The sequence below is a fragment of the Bubalus kerabau genome, chromosome 13 (genome assembly GCF_029407905.1).
Source record: "Bubalus kerabau isolate K-KA32 ecotype Philippines breed swamp buffalo chromosome 13, PCC_UOA_SB_1v2, whole genome shotgun sequence".
NCBI classification, from domain to species: Eukaryota; Metazoa; Chordata; class Mammalia; order Artiodactyla; family Bovidae; genus Bubalus; species Bubalus kerabau.
In genome coordinates, this window is record NC_073636.1 from 13,251,919 (window position 1) to 13,264,547 (window position 12,629).

General features: G+C 40.2%; 1 protein-coding gene across 7 annotated transcripts in view; it reads left to right on the plus strand.

The window, feature by feature from the left end:
- Positions 1 to 12,629, plus strand: part of TAF3 (TATA-box binding protein associated factor 3) — a 121,912-nt gene that overhangs the window by 29,069 nt on the left and 80,214 nt on the right. The window contains exon 2 of one of the 7 annotated variants that reach the window (XM_055543511.1): positions 10,839 to 10,903. The exons of the other annotated variants lie outside the window; for them this stretch is intronic. The gene's annotated coding sequence lies outside the window, so the exon portion shown is untranslated. The remainder of the gene's footprint in view (positions 1 to 10,838; positions 10,904 to 12,629) is intronic. 7 annotated transcript variants of the gene reach the window in all.

Below are 12,629 nucleotides of genomic sequence, written 5' to 3' on the forward strand. Positions count from 1 at the left end.
GGGTCGCTAAGAGTCGGACACGACTGAGCGACTTCACTTTCACTTTTCACTTTCATGCATCGGAGAAGGAAATGGCAACCCACTCCAGTGTTCTTGCCTGGAGAATCCCAGGGACAGGGGAGCCTGGTGGGCTGCCATCTCTGGGGTCGAACAGAGTCAGACACGACTGAAGCGACTTAGCAGCAGCAGCAGCAGTACTGAACTGTTTGTTTTTTTTCCGTATGTTTTCCAGTTTTTCTTTCATTTTCAATTGAGTGTTAATCTCTTTCTCCCTTTTCTGCCATAGTAGCTTTGCGTGGGTTTTGACCTTGGTACTTCTTGGATGCTCATTTTTGTTGAGGTTCGTTTTCTTAGGAGAGGGCTTGGTTCAGATGGCTTTTCTGTCTTCCCAGGGCGCCCTCTTTTGGTCTGTGCATGTAGTGTTCAGAAATACTGCAGCTTGACTTCTGAGCTCCCCTTGCTGCTTCTCCTTGTCCACTTTGTCTGACTTCGTCTTTCTTTCATCTCTGTTGTCCCTGTTCTGTTCCAGTTCTGGTACCAGCCCCAGGAGGTTCTCCTGATTTCAGGGCCCTGTGCTGGGAGGGTGCCCCGACCTTCGCCAGCCCTCGCGGACTTCACCGCAGGGCTCGGGGCCTGGTCTGGTCTGGAGTGACCAGCGCCCCTGCAGTTTTAGCCGCTGTTCTCAGCGCGGCCCCTGCACTTTCCCGCGAATGTGTGTTGGTTATTTCTCAGGTTAAGTCCAAGGCTCTGTTGCTTGCTTCTACTTTTTCCATAACATGCTGATGATAAATAGGTCTTGTGTTTCTTGTATTCTTGTCCACATCTGCTTGTATTTTGGAATTGTTGGGGATACCCCTTAGTTTTCTTGTAAATATTATTCATGGGTTTCTGATTTTGCTATCTCATGGTTCTGCTGTTCTCATGTGGAGGTTCAGAGAGATCCCAAAATTATGCTGCTACTGTGTATGACCATTTCCCCAGAGTTTTCAAGATAATTTTTTAAAAAATGCAAATCATCCCAGTAAGTTTCTTGTATCGCTTTGTAATTTCCTCCCTTCCTTCCAAACCCCACCCTAGCATCCCTCCCTACCGTCGCTGCCCTGTGTTCTAGTCCTGTGATTTTTCCTTTTCTAGAACATCATACATGGAATAGTGCACTGTGTAACCTTTTGGGTCTGTCTTCTTTTACTTGGCATAATGCTGTTGTGATTCATCCCTTTTATATTTACCAGTAGCCATATTTTTATTGCTGAGTTGTATTCCTTATAATGAATATGTCGCCATTTATTTGTCCATTCACCAATTGACGGACCCTTTAGAAAAGGTTTTGGTAAGTATGAATAGAGCTGTTACAAACATCCGTGTGTAGGTTTTTGTGTAGGGACATGAACATTTTGGAGGACATATATTTTCTCTCAGCCTCTGTTTTGTCTTTTCATTTTATTAACCATGTCTGTCAGGGAGCAGGCATTTCAAATTTTGATGAAGTCCATCTTATCTTTTTTTGAAAAATGATTTGTACTTTTTCTGTCTTGTGAAGTCCTTGCCTATCTCAGATCTCAAAGATTTTTTCATGTTTCCTTCTACAGGTTTTATAGATTTAGGTTTTACTTTTAGGTTTATGATCCATTTTGAGTTAATTTTTGTGTGTAGAGTGAAAATAGGTTGAGATAGTTTGGTTTTGTTTTGTGGGGTTTTTTCCCCTGGGGCATATAGATATCCTATTTTATTGCATCATTTGTTGAAAAGTAACCCATTCTTTATTGAATTGCCTCAAGTGCTTTGTTGAAAATCAGCTGACCATGGATGTGTGGAGATAAGACCTTTGATAAGACTTCCCTCCCCTGTTACAGGAGGGTCTGGTAGAAACGCAGGGAGATTCCTAGGTCTGAAGAGGGGTTGGCGGGGAGGCCCCAGTCATGAGCTTCTGAGTGATGAGCAGAGACTGGAGGGTCGGGCGCAAGAGTCAGAAGGCAGAGCAGGGTGGAGGAGGTGTGACCAGTGGTTCAGAGAGGGAGAGCGGGCCGGCCAGAAGGCACGGCTCGGCGGCTGAGCTGGCGCCCGGCCTGGTTGGAGACTGGTGGTAGGATAGGCCTGCCTGCGCTGTCTCGCTTTCGCTGTGCCTCACAGTTCTGTTGCAAGTCCGTGGAAAGTGGCGACGCGGTTCACCTAGACTGAGGGCTTTTCACAGGCAAGAGTGAGAAACGAATAGAAAGGTTAGCAAAGGTGTTTGTCTTGAACAGGCGAGCCTTTCAGTTAGCTCAAAAATCAGAACTCAAGACAGCACACCCTGAGTAGGGCTCTCGGCTGGCTTCCTCTCCATTTCATTCCCTTCTGCTCGCTGTAGGGCCTCACTTTTATGTCTCTTCACAGCGCTTGTTTATGCAGATGAAAGCAACTGTGACACTGTTTACCCCCCCATTTCCTGCACAGGTGCTGCCTTCAGCGCCCACCACCCCGCGCCCTGCCTCGACTTTCCCTCACAGCACAGCCTCTCGCTCCTTCCCAGTTTCTAGCTCAGAACTCCTGAGTCCTCCTCGTGATGGACATGCCAAAATAGCAATAGCAGTTTTGTTTGGAATGTAAAATCATTTTTGAAATGTCCCTCTGTATTTTCTAAGTTCCTGCAGTGTGCATGCTGCTGCTGCTGCTGCTGCTTAGTCACTCAGTCATGTCCAACTCCGTGCCACCCTGTGGACTGCAGCCTGCCAGGCTCCTCTGTCCATGGGATCCTCTAGGCAAACGAGCTTCCAGGGGATCTTCCCGACCCAGGGATCGAGCCCCGGTCTCCTGCATTGCAGGCAGATTCTTTATCACTGAGCCACCAGGGAAGCCCGCACTGTGTATATGTCACGTTTACGATTAATGAACTTGGAAAACTAAACATAGTTTTTTACCAGACATCTCCTCCACACCATCACCATGCTGAACACTGGGCATGTGGCAGCAAATGGAACAGGCGGAGGGTCCCACGTCCTGGTGCTGGGGTTCCACCTCATGTGTGCTGACAGCATGGGAAAAAAGAGGTGCAACGCACATGTTCTCTGTGCAGAGATTTAAAGGAAGAGGTGTGACTGAGGCACCCTGGGGCGTCAGGCGGCTTCCTCCACGTGGGGCACGTCTCGGCTGATGGCTCCCTGGTGATGGTCAGGGAAGAAGGTGCAGGTAGGAGCGAGCTGCTGCCAGAGGGCGGAAGTAAGACTGGGGTTGTTTTCCAGACCCAGGAATGAGGCCAGTGCCTCTGAGAGGGAGCAGGCTAGAACATGCGGCCAGGGTCAGTCCCAATGTGGTATGCGTGGAGAAGAAACAGGACTTTAACTGCAGTGGGAACCCATCAAAGAGTTCCAAGTTATTAGAAAGAAAGCAGAGCTATAGAGAAGGCTGGAGTTGACAGATGAGTTGGAGGAGAACCTGGAAAGCCCATTTGGAAGCGATTTTGAAGAAAACCCTGCAGCGTTCAAGGCAGCAGGCTGATGCCAAGGAGGAGGGCCAGAAAGAGTTATTAATTGTGTGCTGTAAGATGTAATCTGCCCAAGATGGGAACTCCAGATCTCAGAGATAAATTCGGGTTTAGATCAGTATACAGTCTAAATCCCAAAGAGAGGAATGCAGTTTAGAGATATGATTTCAAGTGTGCATTTAAAAGCTATTTTATATTTTAGAGTAAGGAACTAGTTCTTAGTCCCTTCTTCAAGAATTATTCTGCTGATGCTAAGGCTGAAATCCAGTGTTTAAATTTGACCTTAAAAACAAGTATTTCCTGACTCATTTAAAAATCACACCCTTGTTCTGAATCAGCCGGGAAATGGATTTACCATTACCAGATCCATGGTGTTCGAGAATACATAGAGAATTTGAAGAACACGCTCATTCCACTTGGAGGAGGAAGGGTGGCTACTGGAAGTTTAAAGGTCAGGGGTACGGTCTTGCACAGCTCTGAACAGGGGGGAAGTTTGGTGTGTTAGTCACAGCAAAGAGTTGGAGTTTTATTATATTGTTTGACAAGTGAACTATTCTGAAATAAAATAATAGGAAATGTCAGTTCAGCAGAAGGAGTAAAAACAGCAGTAGCACAGCTCGCGTGATGGGGGAGTGGAGGCACGCAACACGGGAGTTAAAACCATAAGCTTTGTAGGCACAAGTCTTGGGTTCAAATTCTAGAGCAGATCTTCATAGCCATTTCACTGGATGGGTTGCTTTAGTGTTCCAAGTCTCATTTCCTCATACGTGAAATACACATCACAAATAGTTCCTACCTCGCGGGAAGTGGAGAAGAGGAAATGATGTAGTCTGTGTAAAGGTCTTAGTGCCTAATGTAGTTAATAATCACTATAATTTTGTTATCTGTTTACTCATAATCCATAGTGTTAGTCGCTCAGTCGTGTCCAACTCTATGTGATCCCATGGACTCTAGTCCGCCAGGCTCCTCTGTCCGTGGAATTCTCTAGGCCAGAATACTGGAGCGGGTAGCCATTCCCTTCTCCCGGGGATCTTCCCAACTCAGGGGTCAAACCCAGGTCTCCTGCATCTCAGGCAGATTCTTTACCTTTTGAACTACCATGGAAGCCATAATAATAAAATCCATAAGGAAAGTATTAATATTCTTATTTTGCAGATGAAAAATAAACTTTGAGAACTTTAAGAAATTGTCCTAAGATCACACAGCTAGGAAATGCAGAGGTAGGATGTAAATCAAAGAAGATCTGAGTTCAGAATTCATGCATTTCAATCTTAACCCCGTATCATCTTCTGTAAAGATCCTTCCAAGATTAGAATTCAGAGCACTGGTTTTAGAGTATAAACCAGCACATCGTAGAATGACGCCCCTATTTTGTTTGTTAATCTGAAGATTTCACACACTACTCTAATGTCCTACTTGTATTTTAAAAATAAAAACTTTATTATATAAGAAAGACACTAATTTTAGAAAAAATTTAAAATCCACATAAGAAAAAGAGGCATCACTTACAATCACATTTCATGATGGGAGCGGCCTGGCTTTTCCCCCCGGGTGTGTGTATATGTGTGTAGTCCTTCCTGGTTCCTTTTTCCCCAGAGTAGGATCGCACCATGTGTCCTGAGTTCTGATTCGGTTTCCCTCCCACTCTCTTACTTTATGAAGCACGTCTTTCCGTGTCTGTGGCTGTATTCTGGTGGCAGCTGACATTATTGCAGTATTGCCCAGTATAGGTGTGCCATCAGTCCTTGTGGTAACCCTTCTGTTGTTTAGGATTTTTCACCATCTTAACAGTGCTTTCAGGAACATCTTTGGTCATATATCTTGTCTGCACTTTCTAATAATTTCCTGAAGAGAAATTTCTAGAGCAGCATCCCTGGATCAATTAAAGGATTGCCACACTTTTAAGGATACATGTTCCAAATTGCCCTCCAGTGAGGTAACCCCAGTGTCTCCTCTTAGCACGGGTCCGCTTCTTCCCTGTCACGTGGCCTCCATCGTGGGAGTTACTTTTGCTCTTTGCCAGAGTGGTGAAAAATGGCTGTATCTTACATGCCTTTGATTAACAGTGGCTGTGTTTATGACCTGTTTGTCTTCTTTTCATCGTAAATTGCCTCTTTTTATCTGTGCCTGACTTCTGAGTTTTGGTCAGCTCAAAGAAATAATTTTCAGGAATTTAAATTCTTGGGTAGATGGTGTTTGACTGCACTTTACAAATGTTTAAATTTAGGGATTTCATATGCACATCCTTTTTTCTTTTTTAAAGATCATGGGGGAAAATGGCAGATAGTCTGTAGTATTATACACATAGTAATACAGGTATCAGAAAAGGGCAACTTGCTCTTTTCTCCTGCATGTTAAATGAGGCATAACTTTGAACTCAGGAGTAGGAACTGTAAAACTCTGATCCCAGGAATGATGGACTGGGTCCTTTCCTTTTTGTAACCCATACCTCTTTCTTTAACTGTGAAGGTCTTAGTAGTCATCACTGTACTGCTGTGCTTTAAGGACAGACAGTTCTGACTCTTTCAGGAAGTATATCCTTTAAAAAACCCTCAGATCCTTCAGGATATGCTCCATTTTCACATCTAATGTAAGTCTCTGCTGCTTTCATAATTATTTCTGTTTCTTCTTTTCCAGTAGTCAGTTTGAATACAGTTTCTTTCCTAATTGAACATACTTCCTGGTAGTTGATTATAAAAGCGATGCTTATAAAGTAAATTGTAGTTTTTCTGTTGACGACCATTATAAAATTCAAAATTAACTGCTGCTGAGACATGCGGGTCTTTTGTTGAAGAAGAGTCAGGATGGTAACTGGTTAAACCACCAACCAAACCCTTTTCACTTGGAGTTTTAACCCCTGTCCAGCAGCAGAACTTGACACATTTCTGCCTTTTCCTCCTTTCCTCCAAGTCTGTTTCTTGGACCTCTCAACAACCCTCCCTGCCGCCCCCACCAAAAGCTTTACCGCCACCTGCCAGTTTCCTGAGTGTAGCTGCCTCGTTCTGACCCTGCCTGTGTCCCGTCCCGCTGCTGGCCGAATTTAAGTTGCTGAAAGACTGTATCCTGGGCATCACCTTTCTTGAAGCTCAGAGTTTCGTGTTATGTAAAACAAGTCAGTTTCCTATACAGTTAGAAGTTCTTGCTTGAACTGCTTTTTAAAGTACAGTTTCCACAACTTAGATTGTATGTGTCTGTGATGGAAATAAGCTGTTTAAAAGGAAAGACAACAGGAAAGCTTCTTCAGTTCTAGACACAAGGGATAGTTTATTTCTGCTAGAGATTAAAGTTGTAATATTAATACACTTAGGCAGGTTGAATGTGCTTGTCCTTAAACTTTATTTTTTAAGGTTTTCTATCTTCCAAATGTAAGATTTGTAAAATCTTACATCTTATAAAATCTAAGATTCAAAAATTTTAAAGAACCGTGTAACTTTAAGTCTCATAATCTGGTTTCTTGGAAATCAGATTTCATACATGGTTGAGTTTTTACTTCAAACACAAGAACTGTAATAGTAACGATATTTTGTTATTGAGAGCCATGTGCTAAGTAAACATAGGTTGTTAATTGTTGCTGAAACCCAGGGTATTCTTACAGAAACAGTAGCTGGTTAAAAGAAATAACTATAAGAATAAATATTTTCTGACGATAAGTTTATTACATATAACTTATAAGTTTATGACAAATAAGTATTACAAATAATTATGCTATCTTGATATTACAACATTTTATCCTTGATGGACAGAGTTAGGTAAAATTTATACAGTTAATGAGTGAAAATTTAGTTTCTTTTACTAAATATACAAGTTTTACATTAAGAAATATTATTTATGAATGATCCAAATATTTTGTTTTGTTTTTTACTTTTATTTGGCTATGCTGAGTCTTACTTCCCCTGGCATGTGGAATCTAGTTCCCTGACCAGGGGTTGAACCCAGGCCCCCTACACTGGTAGAGCAGTCTTAACCACTGGATCAACAGAGAAGTCCCCACATATTTTTAATATTTATTCATCATTAAAAAAAAAAATTGTCTTTTACTCAAATGGTATCGTTGTAAACCATACTTCTTAAATTTAGTTATTTTAAAACTCTAAATCTCATTAAGAAGCTTTTAAAATATAAAGTTAAATATTGATGTGTCACAAATAGAACTTATTTATGTTAAAGCAGCAAAATTTTCAGGAATCAGTCTGTTCTCGTATGGCTTTAGTTTTTGAGTAAAATGTTTTTTTCTTTGCAAAGTTCAGCACATACCAGTAGAGGGCACTGTTGTACTGCAGTAGAGGTGTTTTATTGATTCACTAACTCCCCCATCTGCTTTTGCAGTTTGGAAAGTGTTTTTAAAAGCAATGTTCTCTGTGTAATTAAAATCAGTTCCCTGTATAATTAGCAATGGAGCCTTATTCTTTGTGGCAGAGTTTGCAGATGGTTTTTTTTTTTTTTTTAAAGTCTGTACTGTTCTATAAGCCAGTGCCAAAAACTGTCGCCTATTAAAACACAGAAAGTTGTATTGTGGTTTATCAGCACCAAGCAATATTGTAGATGGAAATATATAAAATCACAGTGTTGTATTTAGGTGCTCAGAGCAAATTGTTCGATAGGGAACGTTTAAAATTCCTGGTTCTGTCTTGAGAAATAGCAGAGTTAATGTGCCATAGTAATGATGTCTTAGGTTCAGGTGCTCTGAATAATAATAGAGGACAAGGAATTCTTACAGGGTTTTAAAAAATGTATCAGCATTACTGTACTACTTTAAGAAACCACTGATCTACTTAGCCAATTCTCTATGTAATTTCTTTTTCGTTCCTCCTTAAAATGAAACACTATTGATGTAGATATTTAGCTGGAAAAATAGTGAATATTAAAGCACAATTAAAGTTACTCCTCTCTTTCTTAAAGGAACATAAATGTTACATAAAATGATAGTAAGTGTGCATTTGCTGCCTGGCTGCCTATGGGGGCAGAGAGGTTAGAGGAAACCCAAGACTGAATTTGAAGTTGTGTCAGGGCTGTGATTCATAAAATCATAATTTATCCATAATCCTAAAGTTGCTTAAAAAGGGACCTTATTTGAAATCAAATTATAGATTACTAGAGGTATATTTTTCAGGAACTTAAAAAAGTAGTAAAAATTTCATGTGCTTGAAATTAATTTCATTCTATACTTTAATGTTTGTAAAAGGAAAGTATTTGAGAATTAGAAATCTTAACGGTTTAGTTTATTTTTAAGTCTCTAATTGGCAGCCATGTGATATTCTGGAATTAACTAGCATTTTTTTCAAGAAGTTTTTTTGTATTTTTTTAAGCTTTATGTAATACTCTAGTTAAGGGTGTAATCGACTGTTGAAATTGTGTTTAATCTCAAAACAGGCCTCTATTTTAAAAGGTGAAAAAGGACTTGCATTGGCTTACTTTGTGTATCACAGACTTTGAAAAACTGAGTAGGTGATTTAGTGTTGACTTAGGCATTCACCCTGACAGTAAAATTGCAGGGGTAAAATTTGAGAGAGGAGGAAGATGGTTGAGGGGAGCTACCATGTAATTAAAAAAAATTTAAAGATACGTTTTATTCATTGGTCACTGCATTAGAATTTTAGAATATTTTGGTGGAATTGGAATCAAGTGTGAGCTGAAAATTGAAATGCCCCTTGACCAGGCTCTCTGTCATTTCCCCTAAATTTCTCTGACATCATAGAAGTCGGCAGAGGAGGACTTTGTAGTTTTCTCCCTTCCTCCCATCAGTCCCAAGCTCTGTGCTTTAGGTGCGTCATGAGGCAGACTGGATCAGGTATTTTGAAAGAGCAGTCACATGATGGAAGAATATATAGAGACTGTACTAGATTCTTGCTAGGAAACTAAAATATGTCAAGTCAGTTAAAGAAAGTAACTCAGTGCTTAATTATTCGTAGATACAGAGCTATTGTTTTCTCATTTCTTAGGACCACAGTGAGAGTAAAGCAAGTTTGCATTTTGTGGAAGCGTTTGTATGGCGCGCTCGAAGCTCCGGTATCCTCTCGGTAATGATTATCGCTGTGTTTTCCCCCAGAGAGGCCATCACAGGTTTTAGTCGAGGCTATTTGTATTCAGCAAGGTCAAGATAAGTTTTATCTCTCCAGATAAGTCAAGTGCATTAGGATCAATATGTAATAGTAAAATGCTCTGAAAATATTATTGCCAAGCTCTTAATGAATTTTTAAAGCTTGTGAGCTTGTCATATAAAATATACCTCTTACTATTTTTATTTATTTGTATGGAGCTCAGGAGTGCAATTAATTTTATAGGCATTTTAAAGGAAAGAAACTGAGAACAGATTAATGTTTTTAGAAATCCTTAATTGCCCTACATTTAAACCTGTACTGATGAAGTTTTAGAGGCTAATTTTTTTTTAAGAAATGCAAAAGAATAAATATTACAATCCATTTATAAACTATGAGTATTAATTGGGTTTACCTGTTAAGATAATCGTTTTTATGAAGTTATATGTACCTTACCCCTGGGCTTTCCTATATACATCAGATGTCTGGTTGCTTGGTGGTAGGGGAAAAAAAACCTTACCTTATCAAGAGGTGATGGTATTTCATGATTTTGACACTTCTTTTCACACCTGGATATGAGCTCACATGTTGAAAGACAAAAAGTATTATTTTGTTTTCTGTGTTACTCGGAGGAATAGTTTTATGTCATGTGTTCATGAATATATTAGAAAATGTAGGCTCTAAAAGGATATGTTTTGTCTTAATGCTTTTTTCAATTATTTTTCTGTGGAAACAGCACCACAGTGTTAGGAGAAATGCTGGTTGAGGTAGTTTTCTTCCAAGGTGCAGATTTCTCAAAAATTTCCCCCAGATTGCTTGCCTACAAATGCCCGATAACTGCTGAGGCCACACCTGCCAAAGAAGCTGTATAGACCGGGCTCTGGTTCGTCTTCCTCGTCAGTAACTGCCTGGGTTTCATAGGCTGGAATTACGCCGTTCCTGCTTGTGTTTATATTTCTTAGTTCTCCAAAATGCACTGTTTTTCCTTTAGCCCTCAATTAAAGGTACAGATTTGTAAGTATTCCTTGTTTTAAATGACGCTTGCTTATCTGAGCCGTTAATTGAAATAAGGAGACTGAAAACAGTCTTCCTGCTGGTTTTAGGTATTATTTATCCGTCGGTATTTACACGGTAGTAAATAAAACACGCTGCTGCTGTCATAATCGGCCCCGCTTACCTTTTCCCCCTTCTCCGTACTTCACACACTGTTTATTTATTTAACCATTTAAATTGAAGGTAATATAAACATCTGGCACCGTTTCTGGAAACTGTAACCGTTTTCTTTGAAAGTTCCTATAAATGATGGTCTTGAAGCTTCACGTGTATTAATCTCTCTAATATAGGTCTACATTTCCACCTACTTAGCCATTTCTCTTTCTGGCTGAAGAATGACACGTTTCCATCAACGGTAGGTCAATTTATTTTATTGCTGGCTGATGCAGATTGTGTTATAACAGAGAGAAGGCCCAGCCGAGTGGAGGGAGCTTTGGCCATCTCCACCGAGGGCTCGCTGGGAGGCTCGGTGGAAGCAGGACAGTGCTGGCGTTCAGGCTGGGAGTGGGGGCGGGGGCAGCACGTGAGATAGAAGTTGACGGCTCTTCAACAGTTACCTTTGTAGGGTGGTCCGAATGCATTATTAACAAAGTCAGAGCCTTAAGAAATAGAACAATGGTCCTTTTTAAATATATCTAATTTAGTGAATTTGCCCACTCTCCCCCCACCTCTGGTGTCTAATTACTCCAAACAGAAGAGAGAAAAGAAATCCTTATCTACTGGCAGAAAAGTGCACCGCAAAAAGCACAGGTTTTTACTTCTCTTCGTGGAGAACCCTGTGTGAATTCTGCTTTAATCAGGAGGCAGTAAAAGCAAACTTGGTTTTAAAAGCAAATAAATTCCCCTCCCCCATAGGACTGTTTTAGGGACAGAATATAGTCAAACTCCAAACAAGCAATAGTAATCTCCTATTCCTCTTAAACTTTCAAATCTGTATTTACAAATAGAAAGCATTCTTTCTTTCCCTTCCTTCTTATTTATGGTTTGTGTCTTCTGTATCACAAGGGAGACCCCTAATGACTAAAAGGTAAATGTTACACGTGTATAAGTTAGTTGGTGAAATGATTGATAGTTTTCTTTTCTTTGTTCCCTTATAGTCAAAACATAGAAAATTTCAATAAGAGAAAGAGGAGACTGTTGTTCAGGGTTAATTTTCCAAAATAATGTAAAGTGTTTTATTTCTAATTCAAAAAGATTGTTACCAAAAAAATGTGCCTTGCCTGCACTGTTCAGGGGTCTGCATGTTCCTGACTGTGGACTTCGTCGTCTCTAATTTAATCATAAACTGTCATCTAGAGGTATTTTACTTTTGAATGAAATGGGTATTTTAAAGTGCAGATCACTTTGGGAGAGTTTTCCTGTTGGTTTCATAAGGATTGTGTTTGAAGGAACAGCGTGTTTATGGTCACCGTCGCCTCTGAAATGCTGTTGCCAGAAGTGCGTTAATTGTGCCCTTGGGAGAGAGAAGCCAGTGAGGTCTCACACGTCCCTGTGTGTGGGGGCTGGGCACGAGGTCATGGGCATTATTAACTGTTACGTCACGTTCTGTGCAGTTAGTTTTAATTAGCTCATTTGTAAATATCAATGTATTGTCTTAAAAGTCATAGAGCCTGTTGGTTACTTTCTTTACCTTTAAAATATAGAGCCAAAATCGGTTATTTTACTGAAATCTTTATCCACGTTTTAACTTTTCTGCCACCTATTAAAACTATTTTTCTCACCTCCTTCATAGATGTTTAAACTTCAGAGTGTACCCAGTTCTTCGTCCAGACTTTTTCTTGTGCTAGAAATAGGACAGTGTGGCTCACCTATCACTTCTGCTTTGGCTTGCTTCCTTTATCTTTAGCAAATCTAAATAAAACTGTCACCCTGATTTTCAAATCTCTCTTTGAACTTCCTTTACCCAAATTGCTCACTTTCCTGTCTGCTCACTATGTTTTTGTTTTTTGTTTTTGTTTTTTTTTTATGGAGACTCCACATCTGATGTTTATTTTCTCCTCTTTTGCTATCTCTGTTGTTTTTTTTTTTACAGCTTACTGCTTGTTGTTCCCTTTTTGTAACTGCAAACTTTGTTGAGAATC